The sequence below is a fragment of the Hypanus sabinus genome, chromosome 1 (assembly GCF_030144855.1).
Source record: "Hypanus sabinus isolate sHypSab1 chromosome 1, sHypSab1.hap1, whole genome shotgun sequence".
Taxonomy (NCBI): Eukaryota; Metazoa; Chordata; class Chondrichthyes; order Myliobatiformes; family Dasyatidae; genus Hypanus; species Hypanus sabinus.
The window spans coordinates 41,139,208-41,165,911 of record NC_082706.1 but is presented as its reverse complement, the minus strand read 5'-3'; the positions used below and the strand labels follow the sequence as shown (position 1 = coordinate 41,165,911).

The window sequence follows — 26,704 nt, the reverse complement described above, 5'->3', positions numbered from 1 at the left end:
ATGGACTTGCCCGTTGTGGTGTGGAGGGACATGCCCGTTGTGGTGTGGAGGGACGTGTACGTGATGTGGAGGGACGTGTCTGTGGTGTGGAGGGACATGCCCGTTGTGGTTTGGATGGACTTGCCCGTTGTGGTGTGGAGGGACGTGTCCGTGATGTGGAGGGACGTGTCCGTGATGTGGAGGGACGTGTCCGTGGTGTGGAGGGATGTGTCCGTGGTGTGGAGGGACGTGTCCGTGGTGTGGAGGGACGTGTCCGTGATGTGGAGGGACGTGTCCGTGGTGTGGAGGGATGAGTCCGTGATGTGGAGGGACGTGTCCGTGATGTGGAGGGATGAGTCCGTGATGTGGAGGGATGAGTCCGTGGTGTGGAGGGACGTGTCCGTGGTGTGGAGGGACGTGTCCGTGGTGTGGAGGGACGTGTCCGTGGTGTGGAGTGACGTGTCTGTGGTGTGGAGGGACTTGCCCATTGTGGTGTGGAGGGACGTGTCCGTGGTGTGGAGGGACGTGACTGTTGTGGTTTGGATGGACTTGCCCGTTGTGGTGTGGAGGGACATGCCCGTTGTGGTGTGGAGGGACGTGTACGTGATGTGGAGGGACGTGTCTGTGGTGTGGAGGGACATGCCCGTTGTGGTTTGGATGGACTTGCCCGTTGTGGTGTGGAGGGACGTGTCCGTGATGTGGAGGGACGTGTCCGTGATGTGGAGGGACGTGTCCGTGGTGTGGAGGGATGTGTCCGTGATGTGGAGGGACGTGTCCGTGATGTGGAGGGATGAGTCCGTGATGTGGAGGGATGAGTCCACTACTCTCTGCAGCTACTCAAGTTTCTGCACATTCGACTCGCCGCATCAGACCGTGATGGAACCAGACAGGACACTTCCAACAGCACATCTGTAGAAGTTTGTTGGAGTGTTCGGTGACAAACTGACCCAGCACACGGATGCACTCGAAGGAGTAAGCAGCGGCATCTTTACTTTCTCTTGAAGTTAAGGAGGTTCACTTTGTCGCCGAACGGCAATTCAAATGCGCAGGAATGTAAGAAACTGCAGAGAGCCGGACTCATCCCAATACATCATGGACACCTCAGTAGTGTCTACAGGAGTCCCTGCCTCAAGAAGGCAACATCTGCACGCCACCTTCTCCCAGCTCCCATGGGGCAGGAGGTACAGAAGCCTGAAGTCCCACACCACCGGGTTCAGGAATAGCCCGAAACGTTGACTGCTCGTTTCCACGGATGCTGCCCGACCTGCTGAGTTCCTCCAGCGTGTTGTACGTGTTACTCCCCTTCAACCATTTGTTTCTTGAACCAACTGGCACAACCCTAATCACTGCCTCAGTATAACAACACGAGGACCACTTTGCCCTGCAATTGACCAACGCCCGCAGAATGCAGGGCAGGTAGCGTCCATCAATGGAGGGAAATTAACAGTCCACGTTTCAGCCTGAGACCCTTCACTAGGTCTGGAGAGGAAGGGAGCAGAAGCCAGAAGAGGCGTGTGGGGGAGGCTGGTGAGAGGGAAGGTGGGTGGGCAGGCTACTCAAGATTCACAGCATCTGCAGAATCTCTTGTAACTACAATAGAACAGACTTTGTGTTTTTGTTCAGTTTAGTTCTTTCTTGAAAACATTATGTGTCATTTCTGTTTAATTTGTTTTTCTTGTCAATGTTGTGTCTCTGATGAAAGTTTTACGTTGCACCTGTGTGTACGTGGGCTTGTGCTTCAGACAATAAACTCGACTTGACTTTGGAGACCAATGTCTCTGCGGCCTGTTAAAATTTATTTTTCAATGGAGTGGCCAGCATTGACCGCACCCTTCCCGTCCCTCTTGAGCTGCCTCCCCTGAATCGCCGCAGCCCGTGTGGGTGGAGGGTGGGGGGGAGAGAGTCCCGGGATTCAGTGGTGTGGAATCGGGCTGGCGCTGCAATTCGGATCCGAGCCTGCAGGTGGCGGTGTTCCGCTGTGCTGGCCGTCCCCAGCAGGAGAACGGCACAGGAGCAGGCCCTTCGCTCCACAGTGTTTCTGCTGACCACCATGCTGAGTTAAACTGCTATCTTAGAGCCTCTTGAACACCTCTATCATAACAACCTCCACTGTCCCTGTGTACTTGCCCTACACATCACTGTCCCACTCTCACTTTAAATGTATGCCCTCTGCTATTCAACTCTGATGTAAAGATACTGGTTGTCTACGTCATTTGTGCCTCTCATAATGAATGAACTTCTGTCACGTCTCCCCTCAGCCTCCCCTGCTCCGGTGGAAACAACCTAAGTCTGTCCAGACTCTCCTTATGACTCAGGCCCTCCAATCCGGGAGCATCCTGGTGAACCTCTTCTGCACCCCCTTCACGCCCGTCCCGTAATGGGGCGACCAAAACTGAACGCAGACTGCAAACGGCGGAACTGGCATTTTATAAGGCTGCAACTTAACTAATAAAGGCAAGCATGCCCTCTGGAACTGGTCATTTCAAACCTGGGGCGCAGGCATTGACTATCAAATCCAGAGACCACCAATGCTTCCCCAGCCTGTGCATTTGGTCAGAATTGCCCGGGGGGCTGGAAACGACTATTAAAATTAATCCTGAGCCTTACACGACCAGGGAGATTTGCGCAATGAGATCCATACTTGTGTATCAGCATGAATGACAGACAGGAGAGCAGTTCCTGCACGTGAAGGTTAGTCGCTTGAAATAACATGGGGAAGACAGATCTGCTGTGGTATGTTTAACACTACAATGGGGGGGGTGATGTTTAGGTGGCCATCCTGGTAGGGCCAAATGGCCTGTTTCTGTGCTCTGTGACTCTATATCACCATTAACTCAGTCCCACAATGTTAATACAGGTCGTAAATGGGCCCAGCACTGATCACTGCCAATCAGTTTTGTGACAAGACCTAAGAATTGCTCTCATAAAAAATTACTCTCAGTTACAGCTAGATAAACAGACAGATAGTTGGATAAATAGAGTAGAGGTGTTCATGGGTTCGTGGACCATTCAGAAATCTGATGGCAGAGGAAAAGGAGCTGTTCCTGAATCATGGAGTGTGGGTCTTCAGACTTAGGTACCTCTTTGCTGATGGTAGTAATGAGAAGAGGGTCCTTAGTCCTTCTGGAGGCACCTCCTTTTGAAGATGGCCCCGATGATGGGGAGGGGGTGTTTGTGATGGGGCTGGCTGAATGTAGAGCGTTCCACAGCAGGGGTGGCCAATCTATGGCACATGCGCCAAAAGTGGCACATTGGATGATTAGAAGCGGCACATTGCACCCCAGTGATAATAATAAAAAAGTAAGCCTACTCATGCAAAAAGTATTAACCAAAAACCGATTTGTAGGAAAAAAATCTATAACAGGAATTCAAGTAGCTTAGAGCTAGAAATGGGTTTTTACTTAGAATAAATCTAAAACTTAGCAATTATTTTTAGCGATTTTATTATTTCGCGCACATCTTTTGGCGAATGTTATCTTCTTTCACATTAATCTGTTTTCAATTTTTAAAAAATGGTCAATGAGTCAAACTAGGAAAGAAGGACTTTTGTTCTGCAGTTATTCCGTAACTGTTCAATACACGTTTGATACTTGTATGATCCTGAGGCGCTAGGCGTCTGCACCAGCGGTGCGTCGCGGGTTTTTGCCGGTCAGTTTACAATTGACATTCGTGCACTACCGAGTTATGCTTTGTTCGCCTTTTGGGAATATTTACAGTTTTGTACTTTTTTGAAAATTAAGCCTTGTGTCCTGACAAAGGGTCTCGGCCCGAAACGTTGACATTGCTTCTTCCTATAGATGCTGCCTGGCCTGCTGCGTTCCACCAGTATTTTGTGTGTGTTGCTTGAATTTCCAGCATCTGTAGATTTCCTCATGTTTGTCCTTGTTTTTACATTCAGTTACCCATCACGGTGCAAAAGAAAAGCAGAAAGTGATAGTAAGCGTGAATTCAATGAACAGTGGGAAAATGAGTTCTTATTTATACTGGCTTCGTCAGGAAAACCATTGTGCATTGTTTGTGAAAACACTTTCTCACATAATAGAAGTCATGATCTTAATAGACACTGTAAATCACAGGATCAGACTGAAATAGAAGGAAAAGTGAAGCTAGTGCTTGGGTCTGAGTTACGGAAAGAATATGTGATTAAGAAAAAGGAAAAAATCAAAAGAAGACAAGATATATTTGTTAGAAGTCTCATTAAGGTAAATAATGTTTATCTTGTTTTATATTAAATCAATATATCATGTAAAATGCTAAATATGCCTACATTAACATATTTTTACAAGAGTTGAATGGAGGTACAAGAGTTGTATGGCGTATCTGAACTCGTGCATGAAAAACATGACGCATGGAATGTAAAAGATTGGCCACCCCTACCCGACAGCCTCTTGTGATCCTGTGCATTGGAGCCCCCCTACCGGGTGGTGATTCATCCTGTAGAAATTTGCTGGAGTCTTTGCTGACATGCTGAGGTCAAGAGTGTTGAGACCTTCCTCTTCCTAGGTGTAAACCTGTCCTGGTCCAACCACACAGACACCATGGCCAAGAAAGCTCAGCAACGACTCTACTTCCTCAGAGGCAATCACAATTTATGCACATGTACCACAGAAAGACTCCTGTCTGGTAGGGCAACTGCAGGAAGAGAGCTGTAGACATCATGGAAACCAGCCTCCCCTCCATGGACTCTATCTACACTTCTCACCGCCTCAGACAAGCAGCCAGCATAATCAAAGACCCTAACCACACCAGACATTCTCTCTTCTCTGCCCTCCCGTCGGGCAGCAGGTACAAAGGCACATGCCACCAGGCTCAAGGACAGCTTTCTGGCCTGCTGTTATAAGACTAGTGACCATATCTCTTGCACAATAAAATGAACTGTTGAGTTCACAGTCAACTTTGTCGTGGCCCCTTCAGTTTATTGTCTGCATGCACTGCACTTCCTCTGTGACTGTAACACTTAATTCTGCATTCCGGTACCTTGATGTGTTGGGATTATTACCTTCCCATGGACAAAGTTACAGTGAGAAGTTTTGCCTTGCTCACTGTTCATATAGTTAAGATCATTGCCTGGTTTGTTGAGGTAGAACAAGGTAAAACAATAACAATGCAAAATAAAGTGTAAAAGCTACAGAGAGAGTACAGTGCAGGAACGTGATGAGGTAGATGGTGAGGACGAGAGTCCACCTTCACGTACCAGAGGTCCATTCAAGAGTCTGTTAGCAGCAGGGTCGAAGTTGTCCTTGAACCTGATGATATGCGCTTTCAGGCTTTTGTATCTTCTGCCCGATGGGAGAGGGGAGAAGGAGAATGGCTGGGGTCTTTGATGTACTGATGTTCGGGTGAAATGTTTGTGTTGGCGTGTGGCCTAGTGGAGAAGACATCGGTCTAGTGATCTGAAGGTCACTGGTTTGAGCCTCAGCTGAGACAGCGTGTTGTGTCCTTGAGCAAGGCACTTAACAACATATTGCTCTGCGACGACACCGGTGCCAAGCTGCTTGGGTCCTAGTGCCCTTCCCTTGGACAACATCGGTGGCATGGAGAGGGGAAGGCTTGCAGCTTGAGCAACTGCCAGTCTCCCATACAACCCTGCCCAGGCCTGCGCCCTGGAAACCTTCCAAGGCGCAAATCCATGGTCTCACAAGACTAACGGATGCCTAAAACACAGTCAAAAACCCTTCACTGCATCTCAGTGTGTGCCTGCTCTGAGAAATTACCGCAACCCTGCCTGCCTTTGTGTAGTAACCTCTATCCTCGCCCCGAGTCACTGGAAATCTAAAGACAGTGAAACTCTGTCAACCAGTGTCCCTGTCGTTACCTCTAACGAGATTGTACATTCTCCCTGTGAGCTTCCTCCAGCTGCTCCGGTTTCCTCCCACAGTAGGTTAGTAGATGTACATGGGCCTGTTATCAGAATCGGGTTTAGTATGAGCAGCGTATGTCATGCAATTTGTTGTCTTTGTGGCAGTAGCACAATGCAATGCATAATAATAGAGAAAAATGTGAGTTGCAGTAAATATATATTTATATAAAACAGTTGAAGAAGAAAAAGGAGTGAGGTAGTGTTCATGGGTTCAACATCTATTCAGAAATGGGGTGGCAGAGGGGAAGAAGCTGTTCCTGAATGGCTGAGCGTGTGTCTTTAGGCTTCTGATCCTCCTCCCTGATGGTAGCAATGAGAAGAACATATGTCCTTGGTGACAGGGGTCCTTAATGACAGATGCTGCCTTTTTGAGGCATCGCTCCTTGAAGGTGTGCTGGATACTACGGAGGCTGTGGTGCCTGTGAAGGAGCTGACTGAGTTCACAACTTTCGGCAGCTTCCTTCAATCCTGTGCAGTAGCCTCCCCACCAGCCCCATCCCATACCAGACAGTGATGCAGCCAGTTAGAATGCTCTCCACGGTACATCTCTAGTAATTTGCGAGTGTTTTAATTGACAGACCAAGTTTCCTAAACTCCTAATGAAGTATAGCCATTGTTGTGCCTTCTTTGTGACTGCATTGATTTGTTAGGACCAGGATAGATCCTCGGAGATATTGACACTCTCTCAACCCCATTCTCATGCTTTCTCCCCATGGTCCTGGCTTAATCAAGAACCTATAAACCTCCACTTTAAATATACCCAATAACTTGGCCTCCACACCCATCTGTGGCAATGAATTCCACAGATACAATACCCTCTGGCTAAAGAAATTCCTCCTCATCTCTGCTCTAAATGGATGTCCCTCTGTCCTGAGGCTGTGCCTTCGAGTGCTAGGCTCCCCCACTGTAGGAAACATCCTCTCCACAACAACTCTATCTAGGCCTTTCAACATTCAATGAGATCACCCCTCATTCTTCTGAACTCCAGCGATGACAGGCCCAGAGCCATCAAACGTTCTTCGTATGTCAATGCTGACACTCTCACGAACCTCCTCTGGACCCCCTCCAATGTTAGCGCATCCCTTCTTGTATAAGGGGCCCAAAACTGTCCGCGATACTCCAAATGCAGTCTGACCAACAAAGCCTCAGCTCTACGTCCTTTTGTAGTCTTGTCCTCTCAAGATGAATGCTAAAATTGCATTTGCCTCTTGCACCAAGACTCCCATGTTCCTTTGTCCATCTGATTTCTGAATTTGCTCCCTATTTAGAAAATAGTCTATGCCTTTATTCCTTCTACCAAAGTCCATGACCATATACTTCCTTACACTATTTCCCATTTGCCACTTCTCTACCCTTTCCCCCAATTTTTAAGACCCTCTCCAGACTCCCTGCTTCCTCAACATTACCTGGTGCTCCACCTTTCTTCATATCATCCAAAAATTTGGCCACAAAGCTACCAATTCTATCATCAACATACAACGGCCAACAAGGACCCCTGCGGAACGCCACTGCTCACTGGCAGCCCGTCAGAAAGGACTCCCTTGGACTGTTCCTAGCCCCCACCACCACTGTGTCTGCTCAGCCCTCTGAGGAGGAGAGTGACCAGGTCAGAGGAAGTTATGGGGGTGGGTGGGGGTAGTGGGGAGTAGGCACAGGGGGATGGTCACGAGTGAGGGCGGCATTGCCGGGAAAGAACGAGTGCGTAGAGCATCCGGGTAACGAGGGGTGGTAGTGTGATGAGGTGGAAGGGTCTTTACTGGGGGGGGGGGGGCAATGAGAAGGGTCATTGAGGAGGAACACTGTGGGAGGAGCAGTGAGGAGGAACACTGTGGGAGGGGCAATGAGGAGGAAACACTGGGAGGGGCGGTGAGGAGGGAACGCTGTTGGGTGATGAGGAGGGAACACTGTGGGAGGGGCAATGAGGAGGAAACACTGGGAGGGGCGGTGAGGAGGGAATGCTGCTGGAGGAGCGATGAGGAGGGAACACTGTGGGAGGGGGAATGAGGAGGAAACACTGGGGGGCAGTGAGGAGGGAACGCTGTGGTAGGGATGGCGAAGAGGGAGCGCTGTAGGAGGGGCGATGAGGAGTGAGTTCTCTGGGAGGGTCAGTAAGGAGGGTGCACACTAGGGGAATGGTAAAGAGGGAACACTGTGGGGGAAGGGTGTTAAGGGAGCGCTAAGGGTTGGGTGAGGATGGAGTGCTGTGGGGGGAGAGTGAGAATGGAGTGTTGTGGAGAGGGGTGAGGAGAGGATGTTATAGAAGGTGTGGATGGAGAGCTGTGGGGGGATGAGGAGTGAACGCTGTGGGAGGAGGAGGTAGGGAGGGATTCAATCTCTGGGCCAACCCCCCCCCCCCCGCCCCACCCTCACTCCCTGTTTGTCTTCAGTTGGAGTCGGGAAACTTTCCAGGGATGGGCCGGCTGTGCTGAGGTGGGTCTGTGTCCTGACAGAATGCTGACGGGTGCACACTGCAGTTATTTTTGGAAAGCTGCTGCTAAATCTGACCCCGGCCCTCTCCCTGCACAAATCCCTGCCGGATCACCTTTCCTCTGGCCCCGCTCCCTGCTGCCCGCTCTGCGCCAGTAGGAAGTCACAGGGAATGGTATCTTCCCTTTTTATTTTTGTGATGCATCCGGATTCTCGGTGCGGGCTTCCAGTATACACAGAGAGAGTGTGGGCAGGGGCAGTGATTCCACCGACTGGCAAGGAACTGCGGCCTCAGCCTTTGACCTCCAGACCTGGGCAAGGAACAGGGCCGTACTTATCCCGAAGAACTGAGTCCTCCGTCCTCCAGACGAGCTGACTACACTCGATGTGAGTTTCACTGTGTGTGCGTGTGTGTGAAACACTTGTCCATGTGACTATGTACTTGTATGATTTGTGTGTGTTTGTTAGAGAGGGTGAAAGAGAGTGGGAGAGTGCGATTGAGAGGGAGATTGTGGCTGTGTGTGAGAGAGGGAGAGAGTGATGGGGACAGAGATAGAACGAGCGTCAGTCTGTGATAAAGAGAGAGAATCTGTGTGTGTGTATCTGAGGGAGAGACATAGAGTATGTATGTGAGGGGGAGAGAGTGTGTGATAGGGGTGAAGAAAGAGAGTGTCAGGGGTAGAGAAGAGAGTGTGGGGGGAGAGAGTGTCAGGGGTAGAGAAGGGAGTGTGGGGGCAGAGAGTCTCAGGAGTAGAGAAGGGAGTGTGGGGGGAGAGTGTCAGGGGTAGAGAAGGGAGTGTGGGGGGAGAGAGTGTCGGGGTAGAGAAGGGAGTGTGGGGGAGAGAGTGTCAGGGGTAGAGAAGGGAGTGTGGGGGAGAGAGTGTCAGGGGTAGAGAAGGGAGTGTGGAGGGAGAGAGTGTCGGGTTAGAGAAGGGAGTGTGGGGGAGAGACAGGGGTAGAGAAGGGAGTGTGGGGGTGAGTGTCATGGGGTAAAGGGAGTGTTTGTGAGAGTGTCGGGGTAGAGAAAAGAGTGTATGATAAAGGGAGTGTGATAGCGGTTTTGTATTTATGTGTGCAGGTAGGATAGAGAGTGAAAGGAGGCAAGAGACAGAAAGAATGTGATAGAGGAAGAGAGAGTGTGTATGTCAACACTCATTTTGACTGTATTTGTGTGTGGGGAAGTGTGTGAGACTGCTCAAATGTGTGATGGGTTTGTGTGTGTGTGTGTGTTAAACACGCATGTGTGTGCACACAACTGCTTCTGTGTCAAATCCTCATCCACGTGACTGTAACTGCGTGTGTCATCTATGAGTTAGAGAAGCCTGAGGTCCCAGACCAGCAAGTTCAGAAACAGCTTCTTCACTCCAACCAGCCAGTGCAACATTAATCAGTAAAACAACTCCGGGACCACTCTGCCACAGAACGGATAGAGCTCATTTTGTCCTAATTGTGTTCCTACTTGTGTGTAATTTATGTTTAATTTTATGTTTTGCTTGTGAATGTTGTGTATCTGATGCTGTGAGCCTGCGATGCTGCTGCAGGTGAGTTTTTTTGCACCTATGCATACATGTATGTACACGCGCATGTGACAATTATCTAGATGTTGACTTTGATCTGCCCACATTTGGCACATACCTCTAAACCTTTCCTACCCATGTACTTTAAAAAAAAATGCTGCTAATGTGTTGTGCCTGTCTCAACCACTCCCTGCAGCAGCTAGTTCCATAAATGGACCACCCTCTGGGTGAAAAAGTTTTCCCTCAGGTTATTAACCTGTGCCCTCTAGTTCTTAATTCTCCAACCCTGGGGAAAAAGTCTGTGTGCTCCTCGTATTCAGGATCAGAATCAGGTTTATTATCATCGACATATGTCGTGAAATTTGTTGACTTGCGGCAGCGGTACAGTGAGGTAGTGTTTATGGGTTCATGGACCGCACAGAAATCTGACAGCAGAGGGGAAGAAGCTGTTCTTGAATCTTTTTGATTGTGGGTCTTCAGACTCCTGTGCCTCCTCCTTGATGGTAGTACTGGGAAAAGGACAAGTCCCGATGGTCACTTTATACGCCTCTCTAAGATCTCTGTCTCCTGAGTTCACAGGGTGGCTGACATCAGTCCTGTGGGCAACATCTACGCATGGAAATGGGCAGTCCGTGATTCCGGTTGAGACCGATCAGGACTGGAAAAGTAGAGGGGCCACACCCAATATAAGAGGCAGAGGGGATGGTGGAAGGAGCAGGAGCTGGGAGATGATGGGTGGACTCAGGTGATGGACAGATAGAGGGGGAGGAGAGTGGGGCTTGTGACAGAGGCTGGAAGGTGATGGAGGTGAGAGGCAGATGGAGGAGGGGATGGAGTTGGTGACAGAGGCTGGGAGGTGATGGAGGGTGAGAGTGGGATTAGCAACAGAGGCTGGAAGCTGGTAGGTAGATCCAACTGATAGAGGTGGTGAGAGCCGGTTGGAGGAAGTGGAGCGTGGTGGTGGTGACCGAGGATGGGAGATGATGGGAGGATCCAGGTGATGGAGGCAGATGGGGGAGATGAGAAGTGGAGATGGTATCAGAGACTGGGAGGTGATGTGTGAATCCAGGCGATGAGAGACAGATGAAGGAGGGGTGAGCCTGGATGATGACAGAGGCTGTTAGGTAATTGGTGGATCCAAGTGATGGGGGGTGGGAGTGAGAGACAGATGGTGGAGCTGTGGACTGGAGATAGTGACAGAGGCTGGGAGGTGACCTGTGCATCCAGGTGATGGGGGAGTGAGAGACAGATGGAGGAGGGGGGAGTGGAGTTGGAGGCTATTGGTGGACATGGCAAAGGTGAAGGTAGTGGAATCTGAGAAGGTGGAACACAACATAACGGGGGGGGGAACAGGTGGCAGGAGTGTTTGTGTGGGTGATGGGTGGGGGGAGAAAGTGGGGAAGAGAAAAGAGATGGGGTGATGGGGGGAACCAGGTAGATGAGGAGGAGAGAGAAATGGTAAGCTGTTACTCGAAGTTAGAACCATTGATGTTGACGCCATTGGGTCAGAGACTTCCCAGGCAGCAAATGAGTTGCTGTTTCTCTAATCTGTGTGTAACATCAACTCTGCAGGAGAGGAGGCCATGGTGGAGGACTGGGATGTGGGATTAAAATGGTTGGCCATGAGGGGTTCTGAGCTGTTGGGGCAGACTGAGCAAAGGAGAGACTTGCATGGTCTGCAGACCCTCTGCCCTCCAGCCGGTTACTGTGTCTGATTCTCTCTGCCTGGGAACAAGAGAGTGGGGCACCCTCCTCGGATTCAGCAACACCACCACCCAAGTTTCCCCAGCACCCAGACCAAGATCAGAACCACAGTAAGGTTTACTGTCACTGACAATGGTGAAATCCGTTGTTTTGTGGCAGCAGTACCATGCAGGACGTATATAAAAAAAACTGGAAGTAACAAAAATAGAGTGGGAAAGAGGAAAAATGAGGAAGCGTTCATAGTCTGTTTAGAAATCTGATAGTGGAGGGGAAGAAGCTGCTCCTGGATCATTATGTGTGCATTTTCAGGCTGCTGTACCTTCCTCCCCAAAGGCAGCAGTTACAGGAGAGCGCATCCTTCATGATAGATGCCACCTTCTTGAGGCACTACCTCCCAAAGATGCCCTCGGTGGTGGGGAGGGTTTTTCCCATGATAGAGCTGGCTTGATTCTGCAACCCACTGCAGCCTCTTGGATCCTCCAGACCAGTCTGAATGCTCTCCACGGTATGTCTGTAGAAATTTTCTAGAGTCTTTGACAACATGCTGGATTTCCTCAAACTCCAAGTGAAGCTGGCATGCTTTCATCAATATGTTGGGCCCAGAATAGATCTGCTGAGATGTTGACACCCAGGAACTTGAAGCTGCTCACCCTTTCCTCTGCTGACCCCTCATCTGCTGTGTGTTCTCCTGACTTCCCCTTCTTGAAGTCCACAATCTTGCTCATGCTGAATGAAGGAGTGTTGTTGCAACACCACTCAACCAGCCAATCCATCTTGCTTTTCATCGCTGTCTGAGATTTCTGCCGTCAACAGTGAATTTATACATGCATTGGAGCTGTATACAATCACACAGTCGTAAGTGTAGAGGAAGTAGAGATATGGGCTAAATACTCACCGTTGGTTATCAATGAGGAAGAGATGTTATCACCGATCTACACGAACTGTGTCTCCCAATATGGAAGGCAAAGATTGAAGATCTAGCTGCAGAGGTAGGTACAGCCCAGGTTTTGAAGCTTGGAGGTTGGGAGTGAGGGGATGAGAGGTCAGGTCTATAGTAGAAACCTACCCAACAAATATGAGCCCCCTTACCCACTTCCGGACCACCTCTCCACCGCCATATTCTGAATGCCTTTGCCCCTCAGGTGCCTTTTAAATCTTTCCCCTCTCACCTTAAACTTGCATCCTCCGGTTCTTGATTCCCCAACTCGGGGGAGAAAATCTTAACATCATTACCCTCATGGTTTAATACATCACTATAAGGTCACTCTTCTATGCTCAAGGACCTTTAGTGACCTTGGACAAACTCCATCACTGTCCACTATAGCCCCAAGCGTAGGTGTAAGATTGGCGAGACCAGTGCGGTTGTGGAGGTTTGAGCATGGTGCGTCAGGTTGGTTAAGGACTCTACCTGCAATTCTCGTTGCTTCAGTCAAGCAACCCCACCTACTCCAGCCATTCCCTCTTCTCCCCTGCCATCAGGCAGAAGAATCAGAATCAGGTTTATTGTCATTGACGTGCCATGAAATGAGGAGGAATTTCATTAGCCGGAGGGTGGTGAATCCATGGAATTGATTGCCACAGATGGCTATGGAGGCCAAGTCATTGGGTATGGCAGAGGTTGGTAAGTTCTTGATTATTAAGGGTGTCTAAGGTTACAGGGAGAAGACAAGAGAATGATGTTGAGAGTTAATAAATCAGCCATGGTGGAATGGCGGAGGATGGACAGAGTGGTCTAATTCTGCTGCTGTGTCTTGGGATCTATGTAAGTTTGTTATTCTGTGACAGTACAGCACAATACAGAAACATTACTATAAATTACAACAAGAAATATAAAAATAAATAAACAGAGCAAAGTAGTGAGTGAGTGTTCATAAGTTCATGGACTACTCAGAAATCTGAAGGTGGAGGAGAAAAAGCTGTAACAGTGTGGATCTACAGGCTCAAAAGCCCAAAAGCACGTCCCACCACCAGGCTCAAGGACAGCTTGTATCCCACCATTAGAAGTCCTGATTCGATGAAATAGACTCCTGACTTCCCAATATATCTCGCCATGATCTCACACGTTATTGTTTACCTGCACTGCACTTTCTCTGTAGCTGCTACACTTTATTCCGCATTCTGTTGTTGTTTTCCCTTATTCTGCCTCAATGCACTGTGATTTGATCTGTATGCAAGACAAACTTCTTCACTGTGTCTCCGTCCATGAACCAATTCCATTGCCCATACAGACATACAGAGTGCATGGTGGTATCCCGGGGGGAGGGGACTCAGAGGTGGAGGGTGTATCTACGCGAGGGATCCCTTGTGCCTGCAATGCTGCTGCAGGTCAGTTTCTCGTTGCCCCTGTGCAGGCGTGGACTTGTGCATCTGGCAATAAACTTGACATAGACTTTGAAGGAAGTAACCCAGGTGGAGCTGGTAGTGAAGGCATATCGGATGCTGGGTGGGACTGAGAGCGTGGCTGCGGTTTTATAAAATGTGCCTGGGACCCTGGCTCCTGATGATGCCCACTTGGCAGAAGACACCATATTGTGTTCGATTGCAGATGGTTGCAACTTTCACGGGTTGTGGACAACATAGTTTTTCTTTGACTGCCGTGTGTGTCTTGGTCTGTGTATGACTGTTGATAGTGTGTTTTTCACTTTGACCCCGGAGTAATGCAGTTTCCTTTGGCTGTATTTGTGGGTGTTCAGGTATTGGGGGAATAATAATTGAACTTGACTGCGAATGCTAGAACAGGGAGTTGTGCCCCACCTTTCTGAAACAAGACTGTCCGGATCACCCAATGGCTGACCCTTCTCATTCCCTCCTCCAATTCCCACACCAACCTGTCCATCGTCAGCCTCCTCCACTGCTACAGCGAGGCTCAAAAACAACCTGGAGCAACAGCTGCTCCCTGGGGAGTCTACATCCCGACAGCATGAGCACAGAATTCACCAACTCCTGGGAATCGCTGATCTGCTGCCCCTTTACTCCATCCCCCTCCAGAACCCAGTGTCTGCCTTCCCTCACTAGTCCTGTGGGAGTGGGAGTGAAACCCACACAGTCTTAGGGATGTCTCCGTATGAGAAGGAGGGGATGTGTAAAAATAAATTGTGTAATTCTGCATGTGCACCTGTGTCTGTGTGAAACTATGTATGACTGAATGTGCAAAGCAGTGTGTGTAAGTCTGTAGTTCTGTGTGTGTAATGTGTATGGAAAACTATACGTCACTGTGTATGTGTGTGTGATTCTATGTGGTACAATTGTGTAATTGGATGAATGTAGAACTGTTAAGTGTAAAACTCTGTAACTGTGTGTGTAAAACTACAATTATGTGTGTGACTGCAAAATTTGTGTAAGCACTTAAAACTGCATGTAACTGTGTACGTACATGTAATTATGCAAGTATGTTAGTGTGAACATGCAAACGCATGTGTATAGCTGTAAGTGGGAGTGTATGCCCCCTACCCCTGTGTGTGGTGACCCTTTGAATGAACACCAGAGAACAGAAAGTCTGGGTCTGTTCTCCCCTGACTGGAGGAGGCCAAGAGGGGTCATAGCTCAGGGTAGATGACAGGAAACTGTGCCCCATACCAGGGGTGGAAAAATCCAGAGGACTTGGACAGAGGGGAAGAAGTGGGAGATTTGTGAATTTGTGCCCTAAAGAAAATTCAAAGTAAATTTATTTTCAAAGTGCGTATATGTCACCATATACAACTCTGAGATTCATTTACCTGCAGGCAGACTCAGCAAATCTATAGAATAGTAACAGTAACAGGATCAATGAAAGATCAACCAGAGTGCAGAAGACAACAAACTGTGCAACTGCAAATATAAATAAATAGCAATAAATAATGAGAACGAGATAACAAGATCAGGAGCCTTAAGGTGAGATCATTGCTTGTGAGAACATCTCAATGAATGGGCAAGTTAGACTAGCTATCCCCTTTTGTTCAAGAAACTGATAGTTGTGGGGAAGTAACTGTTCTTGAACCTGGTGATGTGAGTCCTAAGGCTCTCAAGCAAGAAAAGAGCATGGCCTGTATGGTGGGGATCTCTGATGATGGATCCTGCTTTCCCATGACAGCATTTCATAAAGATGTGCACAATGTTTGGGAGAGCTTTACCCATGATGTACTGGGCCAAATCCACTACCTTTTGTAGGATTTTATGTTCAAAGGCATTGGTGTTTCCATTCCAAGCCATGTTGCAGCCGGTCAATATATTCTCCGCTACGCGTCTATGGAGGTTTGTCCCAGTTTTGGGTGTCGTGCTGATTCTCTGCAGACCCCTAAGGAAGTATAGGTGCTACCATGCCTCCTTTGCAATTGCGCTTACATGCTGAGTCCAGGATAGGTCCTCTGAAACAGTTACACCCAGGAATTTAAAGTTGTTAACCCTCTCTACCTCCGATCCTCCGATCAGGACCGGCTCATGAACTTCCTGAGGTCTACAATCAGGATGTGCTGGCATTGGAGAGGGTTCAGAGGAGGTTCATGAGAATGATCCCAGGAATTAAAGGGTTAATGCATGAGGAGCATTTGATGGCTCTGGGCTTGTACTCACTGGGGATAAGAAGAATGAAAGGGAATCTCACTGAAACTACTGAATATTGAAAGGTCTAGAATAGAGTGGATGTGGAGAGAATGTTTCTTCTAGCGGGGGGGGGGGGAGTCTAGGACCAGAGGTACAGCCTTAGGGTAAAGGGACATCCATTTAGAACAGAGATGAGGAATTTCTTTAGTCAGAGGGTAGGGAATTTGTGGAATTCATTGCTACAGGTGGCTGTGGAAACCAAGTGATTGCACATATTTAAAGTGGAGATTGATTGTCAGGGTGCCAGAGGTTACGGGGAGAGGTAGGAGAATGGGGTTGAGAGGGATAATAAATCAGCCATGATAGAATGGCAGAGCAGACTCGATGGGTTGAATGGCCTGATTCCGCTCTGGAGGGTGGTAAGTGCAACACTTCCCCGGATTGAGGAGGGTCTGTCCTACAGAAATCTGACCATTGGCAACGAAAGGGAGGATTGGAGAGAATAAACAGAGTATAAGTTTATTGTCGTGGGTGCCCATACCCAGGGTACAAACATCATGAACATTACCTTGGTGCAGCAGCACAGTACAAACATTGTACTGAACATTAAGTGAACATAAAGTTAAAGTAACACCAATAATACATAGGAGGAAGAAACCAGAGGTCGGTGAGCCAGTCCTCATTAGGAGACTGGAGGTGGAAAGAGTCAGTAAATTTAAATTCTTTGTTGTTACCATATCAGAGGATCTATCCTGGGACCAACGAGAAAGAAGGTACTTTCTCAGAAATTTGCATAGATTTGCAAAGTTGTAAAAACTTCCAACAAAGTTTTTACAACAATAGATGTACCATGAAGAGTATCCCTGCATTAGGGCCTGGTGTGGATACACCAGTGCCCAAGAACAGAAAAGGTTGCATAACATGGCAGATATAGCCCAGTCCATCACAGGCAAGCTCTGTCAACCACACAGTACATTTACATGGAGCCCTGCCAGAAGAAATCAGGATCCACCATCCAGACCACGCTCTCCTCCTGCTGCTACCATTGGGCAGGAGGTTCAGAAGCCTTAGGACCAACAGCACCGGGTTCAGGAAGTTATTACCCTGCAACCACCAGGGTTCTGAACGCGCATGGATAACTTCCTTCACCGCTACTCTGAACTGATTCTATGATCTACAGGCTCACTTTCAAGAACTCTACAACTCATGTTCTCATTTTTTGTATTTGCACAGTTTGTCTTCTTTTGCACTTTGTTGCTTGTCAGTCTCTATCTGCACATAGTTCTTTGTAAATTTTTATCTTATTTCCTTTTTTCTTGTAAATATCTGCAAGAAAATGAAACTCAAGGTAGCATGTGGGAACATATATGCACTTTGATAATAAATTTACTTTGAACTTTGAACTTACAACACAAAGTAAACACAGCGACATGAGTGCCAGTTGACAGAGATAAAGTCCAAGTTAGCGCTCAGGATTTTTCTGGTCGGTTCAAGAAACTGATGGCAAGTCGGGAAGAGAACATTGCTGAATCCTCAGGAGTGGGTCTTCAAGCTCGTGCCTCCTGCCTGACAGCAGCATCGAGAAGAAGGATGCAGTGGGTCCCTGATAACTGATGTTGCCTTCCTGAGGCAGTGCCTCTTGTAAATGATCCCTGGTGAGGAGAGATGTGCCCATGAAGGAACTGGCTGAATCCTACTGCTCTCTGTAACCTCTTTCAATCCTGCGCATTGGGAGTCCCCATCTGTCTCGGATTGCTTTTCACTGTACAGTGGAAAAGATGTCAGAGTCTTTGATTACATGCCGAATCTTACCTTCTCAGGTAGAAGAGACGGTGGTGTGGTGTGGGTGTGTGAGAGAGAGAGAGAGAGAGATAAGCTCAGATGCCTTTGAAATATTTTTCAGTACATTAATAGAGATAATAAAATGCTTCCCATATTGAATGATATCGGATTCAGTTCATTATGGGCAGTGCCAGGATGAAAATTGATGAAATAAATGATAGGAGGTATACTCAAAGTGGTACAGTGTGGGTATATAGAGAAAACAGATGACTCTCACTTACAGAAAAATCATACAAAGTAAAACAGAACACGGCATCTGCATAAGACATAAGAGCAGAAATAGGCCATTCAGCCCATCGATTCCGTTCCATCATTGCATCATGGTTAATCCAGTTCCCTCTCAACCCCATTCTCCTGCTTTCTCCCTGTACCTGGAACACACTGCCAGAGCAAGAGATGAGCAAACAGAGGCTCTGACAGCATTACTGAAGCAGTTAAGGTGCCGAGTAGATTGAACAAGGAAATGGGAGAGACGGCTACAATTACAACACTGAAAAGACAATGAGACAACATGGACAGGAAAGGGTTAGAGGGATATGGGTCAAACATGGGAAAATAGGACTCACTTAGATGGGAATCTTAATCAGCATGGACTGGTTGGACTGAAGAACTTGTTTCTGTGCTGTGTGACTGCGACTCAGACCCTAGAACTGTGTGATAGAGACAATTGGAGGCAGCTTCACTTTGTGTCTGACACCGGGAGTGTGTGAAGGGACGGTGTGGAGGGAGCTTCACTCTGTGTCTGACCCTGGGAGTGTGTGATGGGACGGTGTGGAGGGAGCTTCACTCTGCGTCTGACCCCGGGAGTGTGTGATGGGACGGTGTGGAGGGAGCTTCACTCTGCGTCTGACCCCAGGAGTGTGTGATGGGACGGTGTGGAGGGAGCTTCACTCTGTGTCTGACCCTGGGAGTGTGTGATGGGACGGTGTGGAGGGAGTTTCACTCTGTGTCTGACCCCGGCAGTGTGTGATGGGACAGTGTGGAGGGAGCTTCACTCTGTGTCTGACCCCGGGAGTGTGTGATGGGACGGTGTGGAGGGAACTTCACTCTATGTCTGACCCTGGGAGTGTGTGATGGGACGGTGTGGAGGGAGCTTCACTCTGTGTCTGACCCCGGGAGTGTGTGATGGGACGGTGTGGAGGGAACTTCACTCTATGTCTGACCCCGGGAGTGTGTGATGGGACAGTGTGGAGGGAGCTTCACTCTGTGTCTGACCCCAGGAGTGTGTGATGGGACGGTGTGGAGGGAGCTTCACTCTGTGTCTGACCCCAGGAGTGTGTGATGGGACGGTGTGGAGGGAGTTTCACTCTGTGTCTGACCCTGGGAGTGTGTAATGGGACGGTGTGGAGGGAACTTCACTCTATGTCTGACCCCGGGAGTGTGTGATGGGACGGTGTGGAGGGAGTTTCACTCTGTGTCTGACCCTGGGAGTGTGTAATGGGACGGTGTGGAGGGAGTTTCACTCTGTCTGACCCTGGGAGTGTGTAATGGGATGATGCAGATGGATCTTCACTCAGTGTCTGATCTTTAGTGTATGCAATTGAATGGTGTGGAGGGAGATTCATTCTATGTCTGACCCCGGAAGTGTGAGATGGGACAGTGTGGAGGGAGCTTCACTCTGCGTCTGACCCCGGGAGTGTGTGACAGGACGGTGTGGAGGGAGCTTCACTGTGTCTGACCACGGGAATGTGTGACGGGGCGGTGTGGAGGGAGCTTCACTCTGTGTCTGACCCCGGGAGTGTGTGATGGGACAGTGTGGGGGGAGCTTCACTCTGTGTCTGACACCGGGAGTGTGTGACGGGACGGTGTGGAGGGAGCTTCACTCTGTGTCTGACCCCGGGAGTGTGTGATGGGACGGTGTGGAGGGAGCTTCACTCTGCGTCTGACCCCGGGAGTGTGTGATGGGACGGTGTGGAGGGAGCTTCACTCTGCGTCTGACCCCGGGAGTGTGTGATGGGACGGTGTGGAGGGAGCTTCACTCTGCGTCTGACCCCGGGAGTGTGTGACAGGACGGTGCGGAGGGAGCTTCACTCTGTGTCTGACCCCGGAAGTGTGTGACAGGACGGTGTGGAGGGAGCTTCACTCTGTGTCTGACCCTGGGAGTGTGTGATGGGACGGTGTGGAGGGAGTTTCACTCTGTGTCTGACCCCGGCAGTGTGTGATGGGACAGTGTGGAGGGAGCTTCACTCTGTGTCTGACCCCGGGAGTGTGTGATGGGACGGTGTGGAGGGAACTTCACTCTATGTCTGACCCCGGGAGTGTGTGATGGGACGGTGTGGAGGGAACTTCACTCTATGTCTGACCCCCAGAGTGTGTGATGGGACGGTGTGGGGGGAGCTTCACTCTCTGTCTGACCCCGGGAGTGTATGATGGGACAGTGTGGAGGGAGCTTCACTCTGTGTCTGACCCCAGGAGTGTGTGATGGGACAGTGTGGGGGGAGCTTCACTCTGTGTCTGACCCCGGGAGTGTGTGATGGGACAGTGTGGAGGGAGCTTCACTCTGTGTCTGACCCCGGGAGTGTGTGATGGGACAGTGTGGGGGGAGCTTCACTCTGTGTCTGACCCCGGGAGTGTGTGATGGGACGGTGTGGAGGGAGTTTCACTCTGTCTGACCCTGGGAGTGTGTAATGGGATGATGCAGATGGATCTTCACTCAGTGTCTGATCCTTAGTGTATGCAATTGAATGGTGTGGAGGGAGCCTCACTCTATGTCTGACCCCGGAAGTGTGAGATGGGACAGTGTGGAGGGAGCTTCACTCTGTGTCTGACCCCGGGAGTGTGTGACGGGGCGGTGTGGAGGGAGCTTCACTCTGTGTCTGACCCTGGGAGTGTGTGATGGGACGGTGTGGAGGGAGATTCACTCTGTGTCTGACCCCAGGAGTGTGTGATGGGACGGTGTGGAGGGAGATTCACTCTGTGTCTGACCCCAGGAGTGAGTGATGGGACGGTGTGGAGGGAGATTCACTCTGTGTCTGACCCCGGGAGTGTGTGATGGGATGGTGTGGAGGGAGCTTCCCTCTGTGTCTGACCCCGGGAGTGTGTGATGGGACGGTGTGGAGGGAGTTTCACTCTGCGTCTGACCCTGGGAGTGTGTGACGGGGCGGTGTGGAGGGAGCTTCACTCTGTGTCTGACCCTGGGAGTGTGTGATGGGACGGTGTGGAGGGAGATTCACTCTGTGTCTGACCCCGGGAGTGTGTGATGGGACGGTGTGGAGGGAGCTTCACTCTGTGTCTGACCCCGGGAGTGTGTGATGGGATGGTGTGGAGGGAGCTTCCCTCTGTGTCTGACCCCGGGAGTGTGTGATGGGACGGTGTGGAGGGAGTTTCACTCTATGTCAGACATTGGGAGTGTGTGATGGGACAGTGTGGAGGGAGTTTCACTCTATGTCAGACATTGGGAGTGTGTGATGGGACAGTGTGGAGGGAGTTTCTCTCTATGTCAGACATTGGGAGTGTGTGATGGGACAGTGTGGAGGGAGTTTCTCTCTGGGTCTGACATTGGGAGTGTGTGATGGGACAGTGTGGAGGGAGTTTCTCTCTATGTCAGACATTGGGAGTGTGTGATGGGACAGCGTGGAGGGAGTTTCACTCTATGTCAGACATTGGGAGTGTGTGATGGGACAGTGTGGAGGGAGTTTCCCTCTGTGTCTGACTCCTGGAGTGTGTGATGGGACAATGTGGAGGGAGCCTCAGTGTCTGTCCCGTGGAGTTTGAGACGGGATAGTGTACAGGGAGCCTCACTCTGTGTCTGACAGGCAAGTATGTATGGGACTGAACCAGGGTCTCTGGAGCTGGGAGGCGGTTGCTGTAACCCCTGCTCCTGATGACGTGATGGTACTGTGGACAACCCATTTTCTCACGGTTCCCTCTCTCCCTCCCAGACAGCAGCATGCACTGCGGGCGAAAGGGACCCCACAAAAGCTGGAATCCTGGTAAGTAACATTATTTCTTCATGTAGTTCTGTAGTTGTGAACTTCCCATGATTCAGGACATTTACAAAGACAGGTGTGAACGGATCATTGGGAATCCGAATCACCCCAAACACAACCTATACCGTCTGGGAAACGGTAGTACAGCATAAAATCCAGGACCAACAGGCTCCCGGACAGCTTCTTCCACCAGGCCATTAGACTGATTAACAAACGCTGATTCTATGTTACATGGACTATTCCATTTAATAGAAAATTACTGTGATTGCACATTTAAATGAAGACGTAATGTAAAAAAATTTTATTCCTCATGTATATGAAGAATGTAAAAAATAAAGTCAATTCAATTCAATATTTGCAAACTGTCCCAGACTCCATGAAAGACTGTCATTGAAACCCTTGTAAGTTCAATTGAATTAACCATGAATCAGGGTATCATATGCTGCTCTTGAATAGGGATTTGGAGGTGGTTACCGAGGTGCAATAAATGGTACAGGTGGACAGTGTGGTCAAGCAGGCATTCGGCATGCTGGCCTTCATCAATCCGGGCACTAAGTACAGGAGTTGGGATGATGTTACAGCCCTACAAGTTGTTGATGAGACTGCTCTTGGAGTACTGTGTGCAGTCCTGGTCACTCCGCTACAGAAAGGATGTCATTAACCTTGAGAGGGTTCAGAAAAGATTGATGCGGATGTTACTGGGACTGGAGGGCTTGAGTTACAAGGAGAGGTTGGGCAGGCTACGACTGTTTTCCTGGAGTGAAGGGGGCTGAGGGGCGACTTGAGGTGGGAGGTCACAGTATGACATACTGTGAGACACGAGGGATACATTTTTCGCCCAGAGGGTGGAGGGTGTGTGGAATGAGCTGCAAGGGGAAGTGGTAGAGGAAAATACAGTTGCAACATTTAACACGCATTTGGACGGGAACATGGATAGAAAAGATTGAGAGGGATTTGGGCCAAATGCAGGCAAATAGGACCAGCTTCGATGGGAGTCTCAGTCAGCATTGACAATTAGAGCCAAAGAGCCTGTTTCTCTGCTGTGTGACTATAACACAAATCCCAAAGATGAAAAAAAATGTGAGAACTGTTCTTTGTATTTCCCATGTACATAATGGGACAGTGTGGGGGGGCAGCATCTGTGCAGCGGTGGGAGTGGAGGACTCGCATGTTGTCGTCAGGGTGATTGGAGGGGGTTTTGCAGTTTTGCAGAAGGTGGTGAGGTAGTGGAATGAACAGGGTTGTCCCAAACCCAAGGTAGATCTGAGCCCCGTTTTTTTTTGCAAGTTTATTTTAAGCTCTGAAACACTACTACAAAAAAAATGCTGAGAAGACACTGCAATATCCAAGACCAACTACATTAAAATGTTACATGTGTGAATCTGCAGGTGCTGGAAATAAATAAAAACACAAAATGCTGGCAGAACTCTGGCCAGACGGCATCTATGCGAGGAGGTATCTGATGAAGGGTTTCGGCCCGAAACAACGTCACTACCTCCTCCCGTAGATGCTGTCTGGCCTGCTGAGTTCTGCCAGCATTTTGAGTTTTTAAATTAAAATGTTCCCTTTTTCAGCAACACACTCACATTGCTGGAAGAACTCAGCAAGTCAGGCAGGCAGCATCTATGAAGGGGAATTAACATAGGCCTTCACCCTGACTTTATCATCACAGCCTGAATGTCGGCTCTTCACCTCCCTCCATACTTGCTGCCTGACCTGCTGCGCTCCTCCAGCATCCCCTTAGGCAGTAGATTTCAAATCCCAGCAACCCCCCCCCCCCCACATCTCCTATAAATCACTTCCCTCTTACTGGAAGCCCTCCCATTTTAGATCCCTCACACCTTGTGGACATTCTCAATCCCACTCGCCACTCTGTGGGGAAAAGTGCAGGACACATGAGACAGGAGCAGGAGTCAGCCATCAGGCCCATCAAGCCTGCTCCACCATTCAAGATCACGGCTAAACTAGCCGGAGACTCAGCTCCACCTACTTGCTTTTTTCCCCTGAATTCTAACTAATGGTGTCTTAAATATATTTAATGAGGCAGCCTCAGCTGTTTCCTTTGGCAGGGAATTCCTCAGATTCACTACTCTCTGGGAAGGTTGTGGGGAGAAGGCAGGAGAATGGGGTTCAGAGGGATAATTAGCCATGATGGAATGGCAGAGCAGACTCGATGGGCTGAATGGCCTAATTTTGCTCCTGTGTCTTATGAACAATTTCTCCTCATCTTTGTACTAAATCTATTCCCCTGAATCTTGAGGTTGTGTCCCCTAGTTCTAGTCTCACGTACAAATGGAAACATCTTGACTTTATCTTATCTATCCCTTTCACAATTTTATATGTTTCTATAACATCCCCTCTCATTCTTCTGAATTCCAGCAAGTATTGTCTCAGGCGACACATTCTCTCCGGAGATTTTAAATCCCTGGAATCAACCAGACGAACCTCCTCTACACCATCCCCACTATCCACCCTGTCTCTCTCCCTTATAATTCTGTTCACCTCTTCCTCCCCCCCACCTCAGCTCCCTCCACTCCAGGGAGGATAGACCCAACATCTCACATCTCTCCTCATCACTGGAACGCCCCAAGGCAACTTCCTCTGCCCCTTCTCCTATAGAATCACTTCATTCTCACAGTGTGGTGATGAGAACTGCATGCAGAACCCTGGCTATGGTCTGACCAGTGTGTTATAAAATTTGTGCCAAGACCTCCCTGTTCTTATACTCTATGTCCTGGCCAGTGAAGCCAAGAGTCCCATACACCTCCTTCACCATCTGTGTCGAAGCCTTCTGAGATCACTGGGCTTGTACCCCAAGGTCCCTCTGTTCGTCAATCTTCCAATCCAAGTACAAAGACGTTTCAAGCCAAAACCCTTCGAGTCCTGCAGAAGGGCTTCAGCCCGAATCGTCAACTGTACTTTTTTCCCCATAGATGCAGCCTGGCCTGCTGCGTTCCTCCAGCATTGTGTGTGTGTGTGTTACTTGGATTTCCAGCATTTGCAGATTTTCCCTTGTTTGTGGGTTAGTAAATTTGCAGATGACACAAAGGTTGGTGGAGTTGTGGATACTGTAGAAAATTGTTGTAGATTACAACAGGACATTGACAGGATGCAGAATTGAGGTGAGAAGTGGCAGATAAAATTTAATCTTGAAAAGTGTGAAGTGATTCACTTGGAAGGTTGCATTTGAAGATAGAATATAGGGTTAATGACAGGATTCTTAGCAATGTTGAACAACAGAGGGATCTTGGGGTCCACGTCCATAGATCCCTCAAAGTTGCCGTGCAATTTGATAGGGTAGTTATGAAAGTTTATGATGTATTGCCTTTATTAGTCAGGGGATTGAGTTCAAGAGCCGTGAGATAATGTTGCAGCTCTATAGAACTCTGGTTAGACCACACTTGGAGTTCTGACTACTGAACACCCTTCTGAGGCACAAGAGGTTCAACAGATGCTGGAAATCTTAAACAACACACAAACTGCTCGTGATCTATGGAACTCAACAGGTCAGGCAGCATCTATGATGGGTACAAACAGTCGATGTTTTGGGCCGAAACCCTTCATCAGATCCTGAATTGTTGATTGTTTGTTCCCCTCTGCAGATGCTGCCTGACCTGCTGAATCCCTCCGACATTCTGTGTGTGTTGAACAGCCTTGCTAGCTTGCTGGCCGCAGGTGTGACTCGAAGCCTCTTTGCACATTGACATCTCAAAAGCCACCACCATTTATACTCTTAGAAAGTTAAAAGGAGGTTTAGTGTGTCACTGAACATTCTAACAGAATTCTACAATCATGTGCATATGTGTAATGAAAAACTTACTCACAGCAGCATCCCAGACACACAGCATCAGAGACACAACATTCACACGAAAAACAACAATTACACATAAATTATACACAATTTTTACAAGAACAAACACAATTAAAGCAAAAAAAAACTCAAGTCCATTGTAGCGCGAAGTGATGACAGTGTTACTAAATTGAGGCAGCGATTAGGGCTGTGCCAGTTGGTTCAAGACTAAATGGTCTGATCCGGAACCTGGAGGTGTGCGGCTTCAGGCTTCTGTATCTCCTGACTGCTCGGAGCTGCGAGAAGATGACATGGTCCAAATGGTGGGGATCTTTGATGATCGACTTCCTGAGGCAGCTCCTCCTGTAGATACTATGGATGGTTCGGAGGGATGTATTTGTTACATACTGGGCTGAGTCGTGATATGTGCACGTGAATTGCTCTACCAGACGACGATACAATGAGTCAGGCCACTTTCAGCAGGACGTCTGAGGAAGTTTGATGGACCATTTGGTGACAAGCAGAACCTCTTGAGAGAGACCCTGGCGCACCTTCCGTGTGATTACATCCGTGTGCTGGGCACGGGACAGGCCTCCTGATATGCTAGTGAGCAGGAATTTAAATCTACTGAAAACAGAGATCCCAGTGGCCGCCAAGATAGCATCACAATTCCAGAATCAGATCTATTACTGCTTTCTTAGCTGACATGCCTTTTGTTGTTTTGTGGCAGCAGTACAACACTGCCTTCTGCCTTCCTGTGAATTCTTAGTCCTTGCCTGTAAAATAATTCCCCAAACTTTAGATGGATAAGAAGTTTAAAATGTGCTGGAAGGAGAGGTTGGGTGAACCTAGGCTGTTTTCTCTGGAGTGGTGAGGCAAGGCCTGATAAAAGTGTATACGGTTGAGAGGCATATAGGTAGACCATCGTTCTCTCATGGCCATAGCTGCCTAATAACAAAGGGCATGCACTTAAAGTGAGAGGGGACAAGTTCAAAGGAGCTGTGCAGGGCCAAGCTTTGTTGTTCTGAGTGGTGGGTGCCTGGAATATGCTGCCAGGAGTGGTGGTGAAGGCAGACATCACAGAGGCTTTTAGACAGACATATGAATGTGCAGGGGATGGAGGGATATGAACATCGTG

The 26,704-nt window shown here is 48.9% G+C and overlaps 1 long non-coding RNA gene across 2 annotated transcripts in view; it reads left to right on the top strand.

The window, feature by feature from the left end:
* The window catches only part of LOC132393255 (uncharacterized), a 42,920-nt gene extending 17,456 nt beyond the window's left edge, over positions 1 to 25,464 (top strand). The window contains exons 2-3 of one of the 2 annotated variants that reach the window (XR_009511808.1): positions 2,238 to 2,670; positions 25,379 to 25,464. This is a non-coding gene — a long non-coding RNA (uncharacterized LOC132393255). Of the gene's footprint in view, positions 1 to 2,237; positions 2,671 to 21,728; positions 22,556 to 25,378 lie in introns of those variants that run through there. The other variant, XR_009511807.1, reaches the window with a different exon arrangement.
* The last annotated feature ends 1,240 nt before the right edge of the window (positions 25,465 to 26,704 follow it).